Source organism: Trachemys scripta, chromosome 10, assembly GCF_013100865.1.
Source record: "Trachemys scripta elegans isolate TJP31775 chromosome 10, CAS_Tse_1.0, whole genome shotgun sequence".
Classification (NCBI taxonomy): domain Eukaryota; kingdom Metazoa; phylum Chordata; order Testudines; family Emydidae; genus Trachemys; species Trachemys scripta.
Genome location: NC_048307.1, coordinates 76,892,727 through 76,914,679, shown reverse-complemented (window position 1 = coordinate 76,914,679; position 21,953 = coordinate 76,892,727). Strand labels below are relative to the sequence as shown.

Below are 21,953 nucleotides of genomic sequence, written 5' to 3'. Positions count from 1 at the left end.
CTTATTATATTTCCATACTGAAATTTTTCCGTTTGGTCTAGACTTAAACACAACCTGTGTCTTGTTCATACTATAAAAAAGGGGAGGTTTGGGGGTGTGTGCACACCATTAAGTTATTTGGCCTGGAATAGACACGGGTTGTTGACTCTATACCGAAGTTTGTGTAAGCAGACAGAGCTGACTAAACTGCATCTGATTTGCAGTTCGGGATGAAATAAACTAATACGCATCTCAGTAATGTTAGTCCTGAGTGTGATATGAGAGAATTTTTTGGTGCACATAGAATAGTGTACATACTCTGGATTTCAAAGGATTCGTTCTGTAGAGTTCTCATACTTAATAAATGTAGACCTTTTTAAGAAAACTGACTTTTTGTAGAAGTGGTGTTCACTGTTTGGTTTCTCACACTATAACCAGTGAAAGTCTAGCACACTGGATGGTAGATTGTTCATTGTAACGTTCTGTTTACCTTTTATTTTGAATGATTATATTTCAGAAGCATTTTGTTTCAAGTTTAATCACTACTAGATTTCTCTTGTGTTGAGCCTGTTGATTTACTTATGTGGACATTGAAAATTTGAATGCATTACCATCTGTGAGAGACCATATTCTGTACTTCCTCGATGAGGACATACCATGGATCATGAGATCATATTTTTCTCCTAAATACATTTCACTTGTAGCCTTTGTCTTTAATGCAGCTTCATCCATTGGAATCTGTTTTGTAGTTTTTTGGAAGTTGTTGCTGAATGTCAGTAGTGCTATTTTATCAAATTAAACACAACCTAAAAGTACAGAAGCCAGATGAGAGCTTGTCTGAATTCTGCATTCATGCTGTTTATCCGGACTGCTACTATTAATAATAATTTAATGGTACTCTGTTGTTATTTATTGTTTATATACAATATATTTGTGTGTGTGTATATTTCTATTTATATATAATTGTATAAATGAATCACCCAAACTGGTCTGGGCACTTCACAGAAACAGAATAAAATCATTCCCTGTTCCCTGTAGCTTGCAATATAAATGGACATTACTATATTGTACAGCCAAAGCAGTGGTCCCCAGACTGTAGTGTGTGCCCTGCTGGTGTGGGGAGCACAGAGGAACATTTGGGAATGTAGGGCCCAGGCCAGCCCCCATGGCGAGTGTGGGGGCTGCGCCACCCAGCCCTGCTCTGCCCCCAGATCTACTCTGGCCCTGTCCTCAGCCCCCGGCTCCAACAGCAGCTCCTCTCCTGACTGCGGCTCAAGTTGTGGCCTCGGCCCCTGGCTGCAGCCCCGTTCCCAGCCCCGGCTCCAGCCCCAACCGCAGCCCCAGCTGCAACTCTGCTCCCAGCCCAGCTCCTGACTGTGGCTCCGTGAGGGGAGGAGGGGCACAGACAGATTCCTTTATGGGCGGCCGGGTGGGGAGGGGAAGACAGAGAAAGTTTGGGGACCGCTGAGCGTGGGTTGGGGGAAGGGGAACAAATAGCGAACATTTGGATTGAGAGATTATAGAACTCCTCACAAAGATGGCATGCTCATGTTAGTTGCTTTATTTCCTCCCCATGGTTTATAGGCAATAATTTAGCAGACCTTTGTTTTTGTTTTTTGAGGGTTCATGCAAGGAAGGGTTTGAAGTTGCAGAGGGAGATAATCCAGGCCAGTAGGGCACTCTGGGAAAAGGTTGGGGGTACTTGTGGGAGGCAGGAATTAAGGGATGTGGAAGATGGTAGAACAGGCAACGTGTAGTGTATGAAAAGGAGAATCCTGGAAATGAGGGTGAGTTTGAATTTGATCTGATGGGGGGAGTTTGGAGCCAGTGCAGGGTCTTGAGAATGGGGAGAGACGGAGGAAGCAATTTTTGAACTTTAGCGTGCTGGGTGGTAGAGGTTCCTATTTTGAATTACTACATTTAAAAGAAATTCAGTCTTGAGTTGTCACTGCCGGGTTTTTCTTGTGTTGAGCCTTTTGAATTTTTTGTTATCTATTGCACCAAGAGCATCTAGTGCTTTTTAAAATGTTTTCTCTGCCTCAGAAGTACTTTACTACTGAACAACACAGTGACCTGCTTGTTCTCTAAGCACCAGCTTCTAAACCATGTCCTTTTTTGCTGGCCCCTGGGAGAAAGGGATGGTCTTGAGAGGAGAACCCTCCACTGAGTCTCCAGAGCTCTGGGTTCTGTTCCCAGTTCTGCCACAGCTCTGCTATGTGACCTTGGGCAAGTCACTTTACAGCTGTGTCTCTGTTACCTAATCGGGGAAATGTTGATACTACATCCCCACCTCTTGGGAATGCCGAAGATTAATTCACCAACGTTTGAGAGTGACTCAGGTACTGTGATGATCGTCAAAGAAAAGCCTGCAAATGAATAAACATTATGACTGTCTAGTGGGAGCAATATGTACTTTGGAGGATGGATGGGGGGAGAGGTATGAAGGCCAGCAAGACAGAATGGAAATCCTGTGTGTCCCAAACTGACTAAATCCTCCCCACCCCAAAAAAGAAACAATCACAAAACACTTGCTCACACTGGCAAGTATATAAGAAGTAAAAAGGCAGATCAACAGGTTTCTCTCAATATTAATAAAGAAGCATATTAACGACATTATTCTTTATTTAAAAATAATTACTGGCCTGTGACTGAGTTCTAAATGTTCAACAAAATTTTGAAGCATTCTCATTTGCTTTGTCAATAGTCTGTAGTAAAAGGAAGGAAACAAAATTGTGTTTAAATTTCTATACAGTGTTTAGAAAGTAGCCGAAGGTTCATGTGCCAAATTACTTTAAAAGAGAGCGAGAGAGAGAGAGAGTGATTGATTCTAGTGGTCTCTGGCTCTTCAAAATACATTATTGAGGACTTTGTTGAAAGATAAGTCTATTAGATATGCACTTCCTTATCACGAAAAGCCTAAAGTTCTCCAGTGTATTGAACTAAATTGTGTTTCCTTTTCACTGATGCATTTCATAGTCCTCCTTCCAGGCTAACTCTTACATTAAATTAATCCAGCTCTGACTCGCATATGTTCATCGTGATTTATCACAGTAAGGTCACTGATTCAGGGCCTGCTATATCTGGTCAGGCAAACCTCATCACTTCCTTCAGTTGTGAAGATGTATCTGTTCTGCATCAAAGACAACAACTGTTTTGATCTTTTAAAATTGGAATAATCTTCATCACAATGGGGTTTTAGTGGAATGTGTTTTTTATCACAGCTGCCTTCCTGAGATTGGATCTGGTTGATTTTAAGTTTCAGGGGATTGATTTTATACGTTCTTGAAGTCTTAATGAGTCTGTTCATCTGAAGTTGCTGGTAAGAACCACTGACACTCAGACATACATCCCCACCCAAACCAGTCTAGTTTTTAAAATTCATTTTAAAAAATCTGGCTTTTGCTTTGCCCTCTTTTGTAATGTATGTACTGCCAGGTGGGTAAGTAAGTGTTCAGACTCGCAGGTCCCCTGAGTAGTATTCAGTAATACTATACAATGCGCTGTAATTTGGCTCTTAAGGAGGAGCCACAAAAACATTGTTTATATCAAATGTATTCTGGGGGAAGCAGGAGCGTCAGGTAATGGTAACAGGGGATTGGATATCAAGACAATCCAGGTCTTCTATTCCCAGTTCTGTCGCTGATTTAGGGTAACCTTGGATAACTGATCCTCTTTGCCTTTATTTCCTCTGTTTCAAAATGGGCATAAAAATTCCCACTTGTTTAGATTTAGTGCTTTAGAAAGCATTTTGAGAACTGCTGATTAAAAGGCGCTGTTTAAATGCAAAGTATATATTTTCCCGTCTTTAAGCCTTCATGAAGTTTAATTTGGAGGAGTCAGGGCCAAGAGGCTGATACTAGCAAGAGCGTGTTCTTAAAAATGAAAAGAAAGGAACAGAAGTTTTGAAGGAGGAAACATTGGTTTAAAAGAGCTTCACAGTAAAACTGTCAATGGATTAAAAGCTCCCCTTATGCAGAGGGGAAGATTGGGGTGGGTGGGGGTGGAAAGCAGAAGGGTGAGACAGTTAGCCAGTTCTGAGATCCTTTTGGAACAGTTAATCCTCCTGCAATGACGTGGCACCAATGAACCCTACTTCTTTGGGGACCTTCTCATAAAAGATGGGTGGTTTTTTTGTCTTTTTGGTTTTTTTGGTCATCATTTAACCACCCCATTTTTCTCTGGTGTGTAGACAAAATGCATCAAACTAATCTGGGAGATATTTGAGCTGAATATATATTGAGGATAGCAGCTATTACCCCTCCTCCCCTGAAATGTCATCTCTAATTTATAAAAACAAACTGCTTAAAAAGAAAGCCCTTGAACTTTGTGCAGAAATCTGTTGCTATGTAATTTGCAATTTAAATGATACTTTGCTATATTTGACTACAGGCAAAATCAGCTATCTTATTCCCATCCAATTTAATGCTTTTAGCTTTGGGTGTGTGTTGTCGTTCCAAAGAGGGGATGATCTTGGAATAGTTTCTCTTTTTCTGACTTTTTTGTTTGTTGAGGCCCTACTAGCAAAGAGGGTCTGCAAAGAATTCAACCCCTTTCTCTTCATTACTCTTCTACCAAAGTTCAGCCCTGGTTTACACACACATTTGTACTTAGGCAGAGATGTGATTTTTAAACCGATTTGTCCAGCCAGGTATTGGTACTGCTTTAGCTAATCGTTGGTTTTTAAACTCATTCTACTTAATCGAGGGACCTGTGTGGTGTATGCTGTGTGGTGGTATTACACTCTCTCGTGACATAGCTAGGCCTATATAGACTAGACCTACTTGCTTCCAAAAACAAGTCACCTAGCTGTTTTTCCAGGCAGATGGATCTATGGGCCAAGGTGACAGATGCTCTCTCATCTGTATGTCTTCTTGCGGGACAATACCACTAGACCCTAATAGCCAAGAATATATAGTGCTTGGACTTGGTCAACTTAATTTGGATCAGCTTTATTTCTTACTATGTAGAAAATATTTATTATCACAGTTTGCATTCTTGATATATTTTCTGAATATATTGACACAGGATGGAATATATTGACAGAGGATGGAAGAGGCTGAATATTTTAGTAGGAAGAACACTGCATAGATTGAGGAGTATGCCTTTAATAACTTGACCTCTGTAACCAAGGGCATCTGCAATCCGTTGGCTGAATGTGAACCATAATTGGGAGGGATTTGAATTGTCACAATGTTTACTGCAATATGGTTGGGAACTAAAATGATAATGCCTGAGATTTGCATTTCTTGGCAAATTTTCAGCTGTGTAGGTGTTCGTAGATTTCCTGTAAGTTTAGCGATTTCTAGGGCAAACAAAGCCATGTACAAACCCTGCATGCAGCCTGTGCTGATTGTGACTACTGGTTACGTACTTTGGTGATATCCATCTTTCATCTAAACTACATAGAAAGATATCACCTCTTCCCCCATCCTTGATACCCCTTACCTCTGCTAAACGTGAGACGTGTTCACCAAAATGTTAATTAAAAAAACCCAAAAATCTGGAAGTATGTAAGTTAAATTGGAAAGCTTGTCTGGAGAAAAGTCCCAAAGCTTGGAGTTTTACAGCACAGATTGTTCAAAAATATTATGCAGTACGTGTGAGTTTTTTCCTCCCTGAAATCTATTACACCTCTACCCCAATATAACGCAACCCGATGTAACATGAATTCTGATATAACGTGGTAAAGCAGTGCTGTGGGGGGGGCGGCGCACTCGGGTGGATCAAAGCAAGTTCAATATAACGCGGTTTCACCTGTAACGTGGTAAGATTTTTTTGGCTCCCGAGGACAGCGTTATATCGGGGTAGAGGTGTATGTCACAATTTTAAAAAGATATGCTACACCTTGCTGTGCTCAACTCATCAGAGACTTTCTAACAGTTCCTTCCTCCCTTGTTTGGATAGAAGAGGAAATGCTTCCGAATATGTTTTATTAGTTCTCTCAAAGTGAATAGCACTTGAGCCCCCTGGGATAATTTTAGGTGGTTTTCTTCTTACTGAATGGGAGGTGACTTCTTTAATAGCTTTTAAAAAGTTTGTCTTGTATATAGCCGTGCAAAGCGATGGAAAACAGAATTAAGCCAGTAACTTTATTGTGTAAATGGTGGAAAGAACTAATTTTTTCTTACGAGCACGTGACGCATGAGAGAAGCTTGTTACCTTGGCAGCTTTGTTGTTAACTAAAACACAATTAAAAAAAAAAAAATAAAAAAAAAAGCCCACATACAACCTCACACTGGAAAAAAATGGTCAAACATCCTGCTTCTGTGTACATAGAAAAGCTGCAGTCTGACTGTATACCTGGAGCAATGACCCTAATCCTAGGATGAAAGGGAAGATGAGCTGGGTGTTTCCATTTTGTGTCTTCATGATGAGAATTGAATTTACAAGCACTATAGAACGAGTATGACCATGGCGCAATTAACAAATGATGACTTCAGTCCTTGCCCTTTGTTTCAGGATGTTATAATTGTTTGCAAAACATGTTCTGGTTTTCTGTCACTTGCCGGTACTTGTTCTGAGTGCATGTAAAACACAAACAAACGAAGGGGGATGCTTTATGCCAATTCACAGCAACACTTCTTCTAACAGCTTGTGTTTTAAAGGCAATGCTTTAAGATGCTCTGCTGAACTTTGAAGACAGCAGTTGCTTCGGCTTAGTATCCAAATCCACCTATATTGCTCTACATCTTTTTATTTTTTTATTTTTTGAAAGGAGTTCTAAAACATTCAATATATATATTTTATGACTTCAGGATAAGGCATCTGAAGGAAGATTTTATGTTTACTAAAGGGAAACTTGGTCCATGATTTGTGTAGACAAAGCATTTCTTGTTTTAACATCTTTGTTACTTTGCTGATCATAATTTCTATTACTGGGTAGGGGCATTTAGACTCTGCCCTAAGCATCCAAAACGTACAGTATGTAAAACTTGTTGACTCCTAAATAAAATCGTTGGAACTGGCGTGCAAATGGACTGCTTTACATTGTGGGCTTTTTGTGGAAATTGCCTTAGTCCTCATGCCAAGGCTGGAATGCCAGACTGTGGTTTAGAAAAAGAAAAATGTTTGCCATTTCTCTCCTTGTTTTCCATTTGGTGTTGGAGTGGTGTTCGCCACTGAATTGCCATTTCATCCCAATATGACAGCACAACCTAGTTGTCACACTGTTTCAGGGTGACTTTATATTGGCCTTGGAAACCTGGTAAAAATAGTTGTTCTAGTTTTGTCACTTACTGCAGCAGAATGGGAATGCTAGTCCTTGGTGTGAGTGATGATATTTTATCTCATTATGGTGTCCGTAGTAGGATCCTCCTGTAAGATTAGACCATTTTAAGGAGTTATGTAGTGGCTAGAGGAAGCAGTAGTTGAATTTCTTTGTATATCTGCATCTTAAAATGCACCAGCATAAAATACTCTTGGGGGAATTCTGTGCACAGTATTTTAAAATTCTGCAACATTCTGCGTATTTTATTTGTCAAAAAAAAAACCCCACAATATAATCACGCCAACTTCAATTATTTTGGTAATTTATTTCAAAATACCTCTCTGCAAGTGTCTTTAACAATATAGACAACAAAAAAGATTCAGGAAATGTTTTTAGACAAATAGATTCATTACTAGGCATATTAATATAGAACGGGGTCAGCAACCTTTGGCATGTGGCTCGCTAGGGTAAGCACCCTGGCGAGCCCGACCAGTTTGTTTACCTGCCGCGTCCGCAGGTTCGGCCGATCGCGGCTCCCACTGGCCGCGGTTCGCCATCTCAGACCAATGGGGGCGGTGGCCAGCACATCTCTTGACTTGCGCCACTTCCTGCTGCCCCCATTGGCCTGGAGCAGCGAACTGCAGCCAGTGGGAGCCGCGATCGGCCAAAGGTTGACGACCCCTATATAGAACTCTAACTAATAATTTGTTTAAACTACAATGCAGAAATCTATTTCCCACACCCCTCGGAAGCAGTGCAAGGCTTGGGGGAGATGGGTAATGGAGGAGTCGAGGGAGAGGGAAATAATTTCTGGGAAGCAGCTTGGAAGTGAACCTGGAGGGTTGTTGGGAGAAGTATGGAACAGGTTTTTTGGGGGGAGGGAGGAAGGATTGGTTAACCCCTACCCTCTCCCATTCAGTCAGGCATAACTGCCCCTGTCGGCATGTGTCCCTGCACCCCCACCAATGTTCCCTCTATTTTTTTTCCACCCATGTGCAGAATACATTTTGTTATGTGCACCAACGTACTGTGCGGATGTACACCACCAGTAAAAATAAAACTAGATATAATATATATTTTTACAAAAATTACCAATAGGGATAATTACTCCAGCCAAGACAAGTTAGGCATTTTAGAACTCACTACTCACAAAATTAAATGCAAGTGTAAGAGAGAAATAAAAATTATGAAATGCATAGACCAGTCAAAACACTAAAATAACAGACTTTGAGAGAATAAAATGACAGAGAATATATGTGCATTGCAGGAAGTACGAAGAAGTAACAACAACTCTGTGTGTGTGTGTGTGTGTGTGTGTGTGTGTGTGTAAGAGAAAGAGACAGACATACAGAGACTGTGTGTGCTGACTGCTGGGGAAGTTTCTGAGATGCTGTGCGCTGTCTCTTTAAGGCACTCATTGAAAGCTCTCCTCCTTCTACACCATGTCCCCCCTCCCCCACTCTGTGGAGATGGGGGAGGATGAGGAGAGTGTGTGTGTGTAAGAGAGAGAGAGATTGTGTGCTGGCTGCTGGGAAAGTCTCTGAGAGACCGTGCACTGTCCCTTTAAGGCACTCACTCACACGAAGGTTTTTTCAGACCTCAGAGCTGCTGCGAGTCCTGTCCTCTCTACCCTGCTCTGTGGAGATGGGGTACAGAGGTATGGGGGAGGGGGACACTCTGACATCAGCACCCTTCTCCCTCCCCCCCCCCAGCACAGCCAGCAAGAGGGTCCCGGGAGCAGTTTCAGGAACAAACGCGGCTGCAAAGCAGCGGGGAGGAGGGGCACCTGAACACATGCTGCTGGATGTGCCCGGCTCTGCCAGTCAACTGCGTGGTGCTTAACTCTCTTCTGGGCAGCTGCCCAACCGCGCAGCTTATAGGGAACACAGACCCCCACTCCCATTCGGCCCCTGGCTCAATGTTTTCACCCCACTAGCGTCTGTTCTCCCCCACTAGCCCTTCTGAACCCCAGTCTGTGTGACCCCGATCTGTCCACCCTACCCCCCCTATTCTGTCCCTCCTCTCCTGGCCCTGGGGACTGGGTGCTGTGAGGAAAGGCAGCCTCTGTCCCCTCTCTCTCCATTGCTGGCTACATCAGCCGGTGAGAAGGTGCCCTCTCTTCCAGCGCCACATCAGCCCCTGGTGAGCAAAAGATGTAATTGCAGCTTTCCTTCACCTCCCCATCAGAATCAATTATTCTGCAGCGGACATTACCACTGCGCAAGTGCAGAATTTCCCCAGGAGTAATAAAAGGAGGAAGGGATTATTACAGTATTGATAACTACACAATTCCCTTAGCTTTCAACTAGTAGGAAAGATGGTCTAATGCAGTGGTTCTCAGCCTGCGGTCCGTGAACTATGTCTAAGGGGTTCGCGAAAGTCTTAGACTGAAAACTGTCCGAACAGAATTCAACCACATATACAGACAATAGGTGTCCAAAGGGGTCCGAACCACCATTTGACATTTTCTAGAGGTCCACATATGAAAAAAAGTTTTGAACCACTGGTCTAAAGTATAGAACAATGTGCTGGGGCTCAAGATGTGAATTCACTTCCCAGCTCAACTACGGTCCCGTGTGACTTTGGGCAAGTCACTTAATCTACCCTTAGTTTCTCATCGGTAAAATGAGGATAATACTTCCCTACCTTACAAGGGTATGTTGAGGGTTAAAAATTCATAAACTGTGAGGAGCCCAGATGCTACGGTGATGAGGGCCATGTAAGTTGTGTTGTGTTTTGAAAGGCCTGTGAATCTTTTAAAGCGACTTCTGGTTTTATCCAGTATTTTGGTGTTCGTTAAATTTCACTTACTGAGAAATCTGCTTGATGAAGCATTGAAGCTGCTTTGCTAAAATAAATATGAAAAGGTGAAGTGTGTAGCAACAGCTGTACAGTGTTGGGTTGTAAATGTGTCTGTACTGTAGATGATGTATCAGTAGCATTGATACATAGTCCAACACCAGTTAGGCATGTAATTGCCCAGAAATGGTCTCTAATACCAGTTTTAAGAGGAGCTGCCAAAACCACAAAACTCAGGGCCTCTCCCTCTGAATTTGAACTCCACTTGGATGAAACAGCCCCCAGTTTGTTCCTCCGGGACACAGGCCTGCCTTGTTAGGAAATCAGTGAAGTTTGGGAACCCACAATACCTCACATAGCTCTGTGTACAGTAACAGTGAGTGGAAATAGGGCCATAAGCATGAGCAACCAGACGAGTTATAAATATAGAATACTCTCTCAATTCCACTTTCGTTAGTCATGGAAGGACAGTGAGAGTTTTATAAACTTATAAGGAATATACAAACAGTTCTGAATTTAAAATAACTCTGTATAATTTTTTTTAGTATGTGGAAAGAATATTCTTTTTTGAGACATGTAAGTATCTGCCATGGATGGTATAACGTTTATGTCAGTGCGACTTGATATAACAAAAAAGGTACTGGAGGGAAAAAGACAAGCATGAAGCTCTTGCTTGAAAACACAGAGGAAAATGTTTTGTTATTTTTAGTGTAAGTATCGACTTTCAAAATACAAATTCCTTTTTCTTTTCTTTTGTAAACACCATCTGATGCCTTTGCTGGCCTCACAGCAGCCAGTGAGCGTTGCTGCATTAGCTGTGCTGCAGAGTAGATTTCCTGTCAGATACAGCACAACTGTCCTTCGTTTGCCATCAAAAATTCTGTCTGGTTCTCCCTAATCTGGTGGTGAATCCTCAATACAGGAAGGGATTTAGGAAGCCAAAAAGAATGCTATGGTTTTAAAATCACAGTAGAAATGTTTTTTTCCCCTCTTCGTTTCCTCAAAAGCTTATGTATGTGGATCTACGTAGTAAGATGCAATATATACCCAAGGGGTGTGTGTGTGCGTGCGCGCGCTTGTGTGCATGCATATGTAGTTTGTGTATTATATATTTAGTGTGACTCTATTATACACACTTGCATCTTCTGGGTGGTGACAATAGAAAAGGGTGGCATCCTTCCTCATATTTAATTGTGTAGTCAGCGTTGCAGAAGATCTGCAGTGCTTTTATCCTATATAGAGAAGAAATTTCTACAGATACAGTTGTCTAAATATAGCCCCTGAATGAGGCAATGTTATCTAGTGGTTAGGTCAAGGGACAAGTTGAGGCCTATCTTGTATTTCCACCACATCTCCTCCCTAACTTTTGTAGTCTTCCATGATTTTGACCTCTGTTTCTGCAGAGACCATTCCTTCAGGGTGATGGACTGGGTCAGCAGCAAAAAGATCAAGTGTTCCCCCCACACCCATCAAAGGCAGCTCCAGTTTTGAGGTGGTAATTAGAGCTAGTTGAAAAGTAAGATTTTTACTGTGAAAATTTTTGACAAACTTTTTTCATTTTGTCAAAGAAAAAAAAAATCCACAGAGAAATGTTTTATATTTCGGTGAACTATCATAAACTGAAATATTTTGATTCATTATGACACTGCAGCGCATCATGGGAGTTGTAGTTTGGGTGCTTTATATGCCCATTCTCCTCTTTGGATTGGCTCTCTGGCCAGGCTAAATCTCTCATGATACATCAGTTTCTCCCCTTATGATGAGGGAGGGGAGGGAGGCATGCCATAAGATCCCTGACCATGGTGCATTATGGGAGAGGTAGTCCAAGTGGAGTTCCCATCCCAAAAAAGGAGAATAGGTGCATATGGTACCCAAATTACAACTCCCATGAGGCAGTGAGACAGTATTTTTAATAACACTACTTCAGTATTTTCTCTCTCCTTGATATTCTCTCTAGGTCTTACATATCTTGCATCTCATTTTGAAGATAACTTATTTGGTAACTCTGAGATATCAAGCCTGCTTTTTACCAGCTGTTCCACTAGTAAAACTAGTGGCCTGGTTTAAAAAAAAAAAAAAGGTTGCTGTGTCAGTGGGACCTAAAACAACTTTGACTACTATTATTTTCTGCTACTCTGTATTGTCCTTAGTCCTCATCACCCACCAATGAACAGGACTGCCTTCATCACTCGTTATCAGTGTGGCTATCTCAGTTGCATGACAATAAAATCTTTGTAACATATACACCGTTATGGTGTATATACACCTGTAGTTTTATTGAAAGTTCTCTCACTTATACAGTAGTTGGCATTATTCCTGGTTTTCCCCCCAGAGGAAATCTGTCACTTTCTAAATTGTATCAAACTTCATTTATGTCACTTAGTTCCATAAAGATTAAGTCCATTAGCGTATCTTACTCTTGTTCATGAATGCAGTGAATGCTCTGAAATGAAAGCAGTAGAGAGAGTCTCAGAGTTGGTGACCTTTTCTCTACAATATAACATTTCTTTTTTTTCTTCCTAGCATCAAAAGAACTACATAATTTAGGTCAGTTTGATAATGTTATCAAAGCCCTCTTCCTCCTTTAAAATAAATCTGGAATGAGAGTGGTATCCTCCCTCCAGCTGGGATTTTGCCAGCTGGTGACTGATTTATATTCTGTTCGCTTGCTATATATTCATGAAATATTGTGTCTCTTGCCACCTGCAGCGTTTGGAAAAAAGTAAGAAATCTTTACTTCAGAAAAGTAGAACCCCACAAATATATATTGCTTGCAACTTAGATCCCACTAGATTGAATCCTTTTTTCCTCATGAACCCTTCAGCTTTAGTTCAGTTTAGAGCTGTTTTGCTGTAGTCTTTTTTTCCCCCTTGCACCGTTGAGGCATGTCTATAGTGTATCTGGGAGTGAGCCTCCCATTCTGAGTCAGTTCTGGAATTTCAGATGTTTCTTTAGGGTTATTAGTAGATTTTAAATAATGGAATTGTGAGCAGCTTTCCCGTGAGGTTAAGTGTATTGTTTCTGTCTGTACAAAGTCCTGTTTTCATCCATGCTGATGTCTTGGTTATTCTTCTGGCTCACCTTTTCAGTAGGAAATTTCACTCTTCCTTGTGGAGGAAATGCTTATAGAGCAGTGTAGCAGTCAACATAAAACATTCCCAACTAACTTGTTTCCCTGTATTGTAGATAGAGTAGAATTGGCGAGGAAACCCAGTATGTGCTTGCGTATGTGCCTTGGTTCTGTTTTGTGTGGGGTACTGATTTGTCCTGGCATGGGAAGTGACTAGTTTTTTCCCTCTCTCTCTCTCAAATGCCAGCTGCAGCAATGCCAGTGTGAGCCTTATTGGGCAACATAAACTGTTTTGAAAGAGAGCGCAACTCATGCTGCCTGTTTTCGTTAAGAAGAGTTGTTTGTACCAAGGTGGTCACTGGGTATAACATATTTAGGGGGAAATTGAGCAACTGTGCGACATACTGGTTTCTTCAGACTGTCCTGTAACAGGTATTTTCATCACTTAGATTTCAGTTTGTTTCAATTTGTAAATATGAGCTGAGTTGCCATACTGCTCTTGGAACTTTGTAACAACTGCGAATGCCTCACTTGCAGAATTCCCAAGGGGTTGGTAGGTTTATTATGCCGGCTAGTGTGCCTGAATACCCTGGTCACTCAGACAAAATAAAATGGGATTAACGGGCACATGCCATTTCTTACTGTAGCTTGGGAGCCTGATGCCTTTCCCATCTAGCAGGTTTGATGTGGGTTTGTGGTGAGGAACTAGAGTCTGCTAGAAAAGCAAGCTAACAGAGAGCCATCACAGTCATTCTGCTAGTGGAAATCGATGTTTAATTGAGAGACTTGTGGTGTTTTTTACAGAGCTAACAGTCCTTTATTTTTAGGCAAGATGAAGGATATTGTTTTTGTGAGGCATTTGTACTTTTCTGGGGTTATGAGCCATAGCAAACAGCCTCCAATTACTCAAAGGCATGATTATCTGATGACTGCACCCCATTGAAGTTACCTTTATTACTAAAAATTACTGAGAGGGGAAGGGAAGATACTATCATTTAGGATAACTATGAGTGACATTGTGCAGGGTGGTGTATGTATCTTTGCAGCAGTTCCAGCAACATGTTCATGCTAATGAATGGAATTCCAGGTAATGCACATTTCCTCTCTACATCATTGGCCTCGATTCATGGATGCCATACTTGTAGTCAAAGAGAAAACTGGGGCTCTTTTAAAGAAAAAATCTTATTGTTGAGTGATGCTAGTAGAGTGACCAAATGTCCCGATTTTAGAGGGACAGTCCTGATTTTGGGGGCTTTTTCTTATATAAGCATCGATTACCCCCCACCCCATCCCAATTTTTTACACTTGCTATCTGGTCACCCTAGATACTAGAAATTTTTTAACCCTATATCCAGTTCCTCTTCCACGTCTTTTATATAGGGAAAGAGAAACTGGAATCTATAATTGCATCTGAGCACTTCCATTAGGCTACAGGGGCAACCCAAATAATTTTTAATATGGTTTTGCTGTTGGCCATAAAGGGTGTTCAGGTTTCCAGCATGCTTACTGTTTTTGAATATTTGATTTTTAAAGGGAATGTGAATGTGTTCTTATTTCAGATAGCTTCTGCTCAGAGGTTGATCATTTGTGCAGATTCCAGAAGTTTCCATGCGTATACAAGCTTTATTCTAGTCATAGGGCACATTATAACTCTGACAAAACAACCTTGCATAGAAGCCAACTGGATGTAGTTATACTGAACTGAAACTGGTGCAGGAGGAGGAAAGTTCTGCCTGGGACAACTTCAGAATAGTTTGAAAATCCTTAGAAAGGTTTGTAGGATAAAATCAGGCTGGTAACATCTAGAACATAAACATGGAAACATATGGTTCTCAGTGGAATGAAGCTGAGTCAAATATAACTCACAGGCTGTAGACTGAATGCCCTCATCTTACTACTTGGCCTAGAGTTTGTAGGGACCTTTCCAAATATTTTGCAAGTGGAGACGGTTGTATGCAAACTGGGAATTTGAAGAGGGAGGATGTAATCACTCATAATTCATAATAACAATATGGTTTTGAGAGAAACCTTTAAATAGATGTTGGCAGGTAATTTCAGAGAGTGTCGAATTGTGCCTTACTTATCAGAAAGGAAAGGAAGCTGTTCAGCATATGGGTGCCTGGTGTTGTGACATTTCCCTTTCTGTGGATTTTTCCTGAGACAAGTGTCTGGTTTAGTTACTTTGGTGAAGGGGAAAAAAAGTAACAAGGCAAAAAGTGTGTTGCTGTAACCAGATGATCATCTTGCGTTGCTATTTAAAGCAAAAATATTGCATCTTCTGGAGATGCTGTACCAGTGTTTTGATGCTGGAACATATTATTGTGTGTATATAATGAGTATATCTACTTATTTACATGCTAGATTTGAGATTCAGCCCTGGTTGTGAATCACTGGAAGTGGGTTTTCTGGGTAATGTCTCTGTCATCTCCCGTTAGCTATCACCACACCAGGTAAAAGGCAAGAATGTCTCCCGGGTGCTCTCTTTGCTACATTTAAAAGCCAGTTTTTCTTTGAAATGCTCTCTAAAGTTAATGCTGGTTTTTTTTAAACCCTGTCATTTATAGGAATTAACATTCAAAAACTACCTGTCTTGACTGATAAATTTTGACAGATAATCTTTACAACGGTTGCCTGGGATAGAATGTTCTTTCCTCCTCAGTCCCTGTTCAAAACGACGCTCTTGTTCTTTATGCAACAATACTTTGATGGATTTATAAAAAAAAAAAAGAGAGAGAGAAAAGAAAGGAAGGATTGAATATCATTTTACAAGGAGAGAAAGAATCTTTAAAAAAATACTTATCCTACAGTTGGCAAACTTTTGCTGTCCTGCGTGCAGCTGGCATGAGGCCAGCCTTGGCAGAGGCTAGGGCCTGCATTTGCCAAGCAGTCTTCCTCCACTTGCTGCGTTTTCACTCCCTGTGACTGACTGTTTATTCACCCGATTGCTCTATTTCAGCAGTGCTGAAGTCATGGCGTCTTGGAAATGATAAGAACACTTAGTCTGTCCAAACTGTAAAACAGCCATGATGTCAGAACTTGCAGAAAGTGATCTCTGAGAGCTTTAGCTTAGTGTACACTTCAAAAAGCTTGAGATATTGGATGTCGGAGAACTTACTGCTACTTTGAAAAAGCTAAACAATCCAAAAAGGAGCTGCCTTAATTTTTTTTTTAAAGAGTAGTGTGCTAAGCTGTCTCTTGAGGAGTTGCCAACCTTGCATCCGTCTGTTTTTTATTTTTGTTTTTTTGGGGGGGGAGGTGTTGGTTGGGAGTGGTGAATCCTCAAATCAGAATGTTTTATAACTTCTCTTGGGTTTCTGTAAAGTAATTCCCCAATAGGCGTAAATAGAAGTTGTTCACTGAACAAGTAACTTTAAATTGAGTGGTGTCAATTGCATGTTATATGCATAGTAATCAGAATATTTAGACCGTATTTTAGAAAATCTCATGTATTTTGTTAACTTGAAAATGCCTTTTCTCTCAAATTTCTTTGAGTGAAAGGGAAAGGCTCGGAGAAGTAAACATTTACTGTGATTCTTTCTGTTTTGTCCTGTACCAAAGTTCTGCCTTGAATGGCTTTTTTGGGGAGTAGATTGGCGCGCTCTTTCAAAGCTTTCCAATTTTGGGAAGTGTTCTGGCTGCTTAGCAGTTCGCATACAGGTATATTGGTTGCCGAAGTCTTTTCAGAGTTGAGGAGGAGCAGAGCAGCTGGCTGTTAACAGGTGTCATGATTTAAAACAAAACAAAACCTATTACAGGAGGTTGGACACTAGGGACCCCAATTAAGTGGCTGAGAATAAATTAATGCATCACTTAAGTACTTCACAGAGGCCTGAAGGGAACATTAGAACAACTAGTCTGACCTCCTGTATATCACAGACCATTACATTTCTCCCAGTTACCTCTGCATTGAGCCTCGTAACTTGTATTTGGTTACAGCACGTCTTCCAGAAAGTCATCCAGTTTTGATCTGAAGACATTAAGAGACGGAGAATCCAACACTTCCCTTGGTAGTTTGTTCCAGTGGTTAATCAGTGTTAAAATTAGTGCCTTATTCCTAATTTGATTTTATCTGGCTGTAGTTTCCAGCCCAGTGGTTCATGTTATGCCTTTCTCTGCTAGATTAAAGAACTGTTTAGTGCCTAGTATTTTCCTTCCCATGAAGGCAGTTATTCACTCTAATCAAATCATCACTCCATCTTCTTCTTGATAAGCTCAGCAGAGATTGAGATCTTTGTCTCTCATTGTGTCATTTTCTCCAGACCTCAGATAATTTTTGTGACCCTTTTGTACCCTCTTGAATTTTTCCACATCCCCTTTTAAATATGGACACCAGAACTGTGAACAGTATTGGTCTCTCCAATGCTGTATACAGAGGTAAAATTACCTCCTTACTTCTACCCGCTACCCTTGTTTAGACATTTAAGGATCCCACTAGCTTGTTTTGCCACAGCACCACACTAGGCGCTCATGTTCATTTGTTTGTCTAATGTGACCCCTACATTTTTATGAGTATATTACATATACACAGTTACATTTATCAACTAAACTTGTAATCTCATCAAAGAATTAAATCAGGTTGTTTGCAAAAGCCTGTTTTCCATAAAATCATTTTGACTGACATTATACTCGTATTCTTTAATTCCTTATCAATTGAATCCTGGATCAGCTTTTCCATTATTTTGCCCATTGTTGATTTCAGACTATTTATTTCAACCAGCTGCCTGGTGGTCTTTTTAAATATTGGCACAACATTAACCCTATTCCCATCATCTTTAATTTCCCTGGTATTCCAATATTTATTATAAATTAATATCAGCTGGTCAGACTACTTCTTAGCCAACTCTTTTAGTAATCTTGTGTGCAAGTGTCCGGGACTGCTGATTTAACAGTGTTTATTTTTAGCAGATGTTGTTTACATTCTCCTTAGTTACTAATGGACTGGAAAGTACTTCATCCTCATGTGATGCAAGTATTTCCTCCTCCTTTTTCCAAATACAAAACACAAATATTTATGGAATATCTCTGCCTTTTATGTATCATTAACAACAATTATGCCGTCTCCAGCTACTAGTGGGACTGTATCATTGCTACAGTTTTTGTTCCTAATATACTTTACCAAAAAAACCCCAAAAAAACTCCTTTTTTTTAATTGTCCTTCATCCTGCCACCCATGGATTTTTCCCTGATGTCTTTAGATTCTCTTGTCAATTAATATTGAATGCTATCCCTTTCCTTCTTTTCCCCCAATCGTTGTAATTTTTTGTTACTAATTGCTGCATTCTTTTCACCACTGAATTAGGATGGGCTTTTAGCCAAAGGTGTCCTCTTGGTTATGGAATCGTAGCTTTCTGGCCATCTGACAAATTCATCATAAAATACTTCCAATTTTAATTAACATTTTACTATGTTTTTCTTCCCAGTCACTTTAAGTTTGAAAATCTGGTTGCTTTTAAAAAAAAAAAATTTTTTTTTAATTAACACTGTCAGATTAAAAATAATATAACACAGATTTGTATACCTGTGTTACTATTTACATCTTTGTCATGTAAATTTGTGTGGTTTTGCATGCTTCAGCTATCTCCTTCATTGGTAAGGTTCAGAGGATCAGCTATGAGATGTGGGGGGAATGCTGTTCATATGCTAGTTTATTCATGAATGGCAGAAGAATTTAGGAAATGGAAAAAGGTCTTTCCCCCGGAGTGAAATATTTTAGACCTCTTTATACTATATTTATCTGCACTGTTTATGCAGCAGCCTTTGTTTTTTGTAAATGTCTGTCCAATTAAGAACAAAAATCACGTGGCACTGCTTTGATAAATCTAGTGATGAACTTTGGTCATGGAGGCGTTTTTTCTTAGCGGGATTGTGAACTGGCAATCTAGTTAACACACTAAATCTAAGTTTTGGCACCCACGTGGAACAGGAATCCATCTGCTGATGAGCCACATGGCCTGGGGTTTTTCAAGAACTGCTTCAATAATCCTGAACATTCTTAATATTTATATACATTAAAACGAGGCACAGTTTACAGCAGTCTCTAACAAGGCTGTTGCATTTACCCCACTCCAGAAACGTCAGGCTTTTGTCCTTGTTCAAGTTACAGTAGAACCTCAGAGTTATGAACACCAGAGTTATGAACTGACCAGTCAACCGCACACCTCGTTTGGAACTGGAAGTACGCAATCAGGCAGCAGCAGAGATGGGGGTGGGGAGAAGCAAATGCAGTACAGTGCTCTGTTAAATATAAACTATTTAAAAAAAAAGGGAAAGCAGCATTTTTCTTCTGCTTAGTAAAGTTTCAACGCTGCATTAAGTCACTGTTCAGTTGTAAACTTTTGAAAGAACCACCATAATGTTTTGTTCAGAGTTACCAACATTTCAGAGTTCTGAACAACCTTCCTGAGGGGTTTGTAACCCTGAGAAATACATATTTGGGTGTATTAAAAATATTTTGCATCATTTATCAATAATGATCTCTTCATCGCTGTCCTTTCTTTTAAGAGGAATCTATCGTGGGATATACTTGGGTCTGGAGTCAGAAATATTACATATACAGAATCATAGTTCCCTCTCTCAATTCTGCCAAAATTACACTGTAATACATCTTAAAGAGTACCTTCCATTGAGACATTCATAGTCAGCTTTCTTATGCTAATTATAGTGGTGTACACAAGCTCCCCCGCAGCGGAGGCCCCATCAACAATTTCATTATAAATACCATTTTGCTGAGACGTTTGTACTGAAGTCTGGTTTTTTTTAACTTTGAAAAGGGACTGTAAAAATGACACATCTCTCTGTATGTATTCAGTCCTACCTGTCTGTGTAGCAACTAAAATACATTCTTACTGTGTTTGTTCCTGTTAGCACTGCAGAGCTGTTGTGCAAGTTAGAGCTTTGTCTGATGCTGCGCATCAACAGCAAGATTGTTTACTAAGTTCCCATTAGTTTCTCCTTTGGAAACCCATTGAAAGCAGAGGGCATAACTTGAAGACTGAGGTTGCACTGGTAATAAGTGAGGATAGAATTTTCCCTGAAGAATTGTTATTACTGCTGCTAATTCATGAAATAGAAAGAACCCAGCTTGGCCCTCAGATCCCAGGCTAAATGTTTACGTCTGGCAATTAGGGAAAAAAAAATCTGTAAACTTGAGCATATTTAACGCAGAGACCATTGAGAGTATAAACATGGGATCCCGCTTTTCAGAGTAGAACTGTACATTAAAGCTGACAGTATGTATTCCCTCATAGCCAAGGCTTGGCATATAGTGTCTAAATCCTGAAGAAATGTGTAAGGGGTTGTAAAACAAATTTTTTATTTTGTATTATTGTTTGTTATGGTTGTGCCCAGTGGCTCCAGTTGTGATTGGGCTCTATTGTGGTAGGTTCTGTACAAACATGTTGGAAAACATAGTGTCTTTTATCCCAGAGTACATACAATCAAAGAACGAGATTACTTCTTGGGTTCAGACATTTTTCAATATGGTAAAACATCTTTATTTGTAAACTGAAAATTTGCAGATAAAGTTTCACACATCATGTTGTGTGCAAAGCTCTAGGAAAAAATAGTTTTGAACTATCCTGCGCTGGTTGAATGTAGTTTTCTCTTTCTAAATAAACTGTAGTTTAATTTACAGCATAGCAGAATGTGCAGCAGATTTGAGGAAAAAGGAGAAATAAACAGGATGGAGTAGAATCTGGTACATCATCTTGGGAATTTCTCCATATCTATTCTTGGGTGGATGCGGCATCCTTGTTCACTTACAATGTTATCTGTGTTTCTGGTTGTATGCTGTCTAGTCATGTAGTTTGGTTAAAGTTTCTTATGTTGATTTGCTTGGGCTCTACTGTAGTCCTACTGAAACTTTTGTTTTATGCTGCTGTTACTGATACTGTTTTTTAGCTAAGTTAGAAAGTGGAAAACAGTTACCTAATGAAAACCAGATTTCCTATCTTGTGTTTATTTACAGAGCCTCTGGCATATAGCTAGCATGGCTAAAAGGCCATAAAACATTGTAATCAAAATGTTGTTGTTACATAAATATAAATGCTGCTGCTTCTTTTGATGTAACAATAGTAAGACTGTCTCTTGAAGATCCTGCTTTCTGTTCATTTTTTCCAAACCCAGTGCCCACACCTACAGATGAATGAGTTTTTAAATAAATGTGCTTTTCACAAATGTATGTCCTCCTAGTCTGATATTTGTGAATAGGGTGGATATGTACTCTCTTCAGGGGGAAAATAATAAGTCTATGATTCCACCATATATGATGTGTAGCATCTGTACTTTATTAAATCCAATTCTGCATACATAAGCAACATGAGGATGCTACAGTGGGGTCAACCTAGCCATGTGTGCTGCAGTATAGCAATGTATTATTGTATGAATGTAATTAAGTTGTTTAAAGGGAGCTTTTTTGTTGCCAATAAAAGACGAATTTGAAATACAAATTGGAAACACACAAAAAAACCCCTCTCAAAGACAATAAGTCAGCACGCAAAAATGTAACCATAATACCAGGGCTATCAAATGGGTTCCAGTCCTCAGTTGTTTCTGTTATCCTTACGTTGACATTGCTTTCAACAGTTTTCCTCGTTACTTCACTGGTTCATATTTTAATGTAAATCTGGGAGAAAGATATCTCCGAGCAACTTGAAAACTCTGAGAAAATGAAATTTAGTTTGGCAGCCTCACAAGTGTCCAAGTTTTCAAGGGTTGCTCTAGAGCAGTGTTTCTCAAACTTGGGACGCCGCTAGTGTAGGGAAAGCCCCTGGCGGGCTGAACCGGTTTGTTTACCTGCCGCCTCCGCAGGTCTGGCAGATTGCGGCTCCCACGTGCCGCGGTTCGCTGCTCCAGGCCAATGGGAGCTGCGGGAAGCGGCGGCCAGTATGTCCCACGGCC

The 21,953-nt window shown here is 40.3% G+C and overlaps 1 protein-coding gene across 1 annotated transcript in view; it reads left to right on the top strand.

The window, feature by feature from the left end:
- The window catches only part of IGF1R (insulin like growth factor 1 receptor), a 271,670-nt gene that overhangs the window by 185,925 nt on the left and 63,792 nt on the right, over positions 1–21,953 (top strand). The window lies entirely within an intron of this gene.